We start from the raw sequence: 1,699 nt of genomic DNA, 5'->3' as shown, positions 1-1,699 counted from the left end.
CGAGAATAGCTCATAATGCCACTGTCCGCTATATGAACTGGGCCGCTATGTATTTTCCATGTTCATGGTGGGAAGCCCATATAAAACGGGCTTCATTGTGACTATCAACCCATGAAAGAGAGGGAGGGGGTGTGCAAAGATCCAACCTACGCTGTACTGGTCTAAACAGGCTCGAAACTGTGAAAACAAGTGGGCTCAAGAGCCCGTAAGCCGGGGCCATCAGCCCACTGCTCGCTACCTGGAATTTGCATGCGAGTATAATACTCTTAATTATCAATTAACATTATTATTATTTTTTGCACTTGCCGGCTTGAAACTTTTGCGTGATGGCAATGGAATTTGCTTTTCTTTCTGCAAAGCAATAAACTAAAATTATTTTGCTTCAGATTTTTTTGGATTCACCCCAATTCTTTTTTTTTTTGGGGCACTTGCCAGCATGAAACTTTAGTGTGATGACAGTGAGATTTGCTCTTCTTTTTGCCAAGCAATAAAACTATCAAAAATACCTAATTCAAGTGTCATTCTAATAAACTCAAGGATGGGAACAATTTTTGAAAAGAAAAATTAAGCAAATGTTACGGTGACAGAATCCACTAAAATTATAAGTTACTTAACAGTGTAATGTAGTATATATAAAGCAAGATAGGTCAACTGGTAGATTACAGCATCAATATTTATTCTACAACAATAACTAAGCCTTCAATTATTACAAGATTACAATTAATTGTTTAATTCTTCATTGGTCGGATGGATTCCATCTTTTCTTATTAATGAAGAATTAAATAATTATAAATAATTATTTAATTCTTCATTGGTTGGATGGAAGTTGTATCCAACTTCCAGTGTCCACAACACCCCATGACTGAATTTGCCATAACTAAGAAAACAAAATGACAGTTAGAGAAGGGGATCGAGGGCGTAAAAATGAAAATTCAAATGTTGCAGTACAATTAAAATTTGACTCACCAGATGGGATGTTGTAATTCATTCCTCTTCCTAAAACAGGGAAGAAAGGCTCGAGGCCTCCATTGTTCTTCTTTCGCTACCTGATTTGAGACGAGTTCAGGAGGTTTGAGATTGAAAGAGATGAGAGGTGTTTACTGTTCTTGTTGACAGAGAAAGGATCGGCAGGATCATCAACCGATGAGGGGCAGTTTTTCTTCTTCACCAGAGAAGAGAGGGAGGGGCAGTTTTTCTTCTTTGACATAGACGAGAGAGGTGGGTGAGGGATTGGGTTTGATGAAAAAGGGAGCGGGGTTGTGGGTATATATATTTGGGTAGATGGAGAGATTCTTTCTGTAATGACCTCCTAGGAGAAGTTGCGAAGTTGTCTAGACATTTGATAGAAAAGTAACACCGACTACTTCGTTGGGAAGAAAGTTGAAGGTTGTGGGTCCCACCATTCGGGCCGCATTCAATTTCCACGCTCGAATGAAAAGGTAGGAGATGAGGAAGAGAGAATAAGGTATTGTTTGTCTTTCCAGCTGTATTTTTCAATTACTTGATTTTTTCTAAAATTAATTATTTTTTTAACTTTTAAATTGTTGTTAATATAAAAAATAAACTTTATAAAATAAAACAAATATTATTTTACTATATTTTTAGTGAATAATCAACCTTGACATTGACTTTCATTGTGTTTTTCTTCGAGATTTAAAAAATAAATTAATTTTAATTAATTTTTTATTATTTTTAAATT

At 35.6% G+C, this 1,699-nt stretch overlaps 1 long non-coding RNA gene across 1 annotated transcript; it reads right to left on the bottom strand.

The window, feature by feature from the left end:
* Positions 1-548: 548 nt before the first annotated feature.
* On the bottom strand, positions 549-1,423 carry LOC105132646 (uncharacterized). The gene is made up of 2 exons (XR_843612.1): positions 967-1,423; positions 549-877 (listed from the first exon to the last, which is right to left on the bottom strand). It is a non-coding gene; the product is annotated as an uncharacterized LOC105132646 (long non-coding RNA).
* Positions 1,424-1,699: the final 276 nt, after the last annotated feature.

The sequence above is a fragment of the Populus euphratica genome, unplaced genomic scaffold (assembly GCF_000495115.2).
Source record: "Populus euphratica unplaced genomic scaffold, PopEup_1.0 scaffold2.1, whole genome shotgun sequence".
Classification (NCBI taxonomy): Eukaryota; Viridiplantae; Streptophyta; class Magnoliopsida; order Malpighiales; family Salicaceae; genus Populus; species Populus euphratica.
The sequence above is the reverse complement of the archived record's forward strand: the minus strand, read 5'-3'. Positions and strand labels throughout refer to the sequence as shown.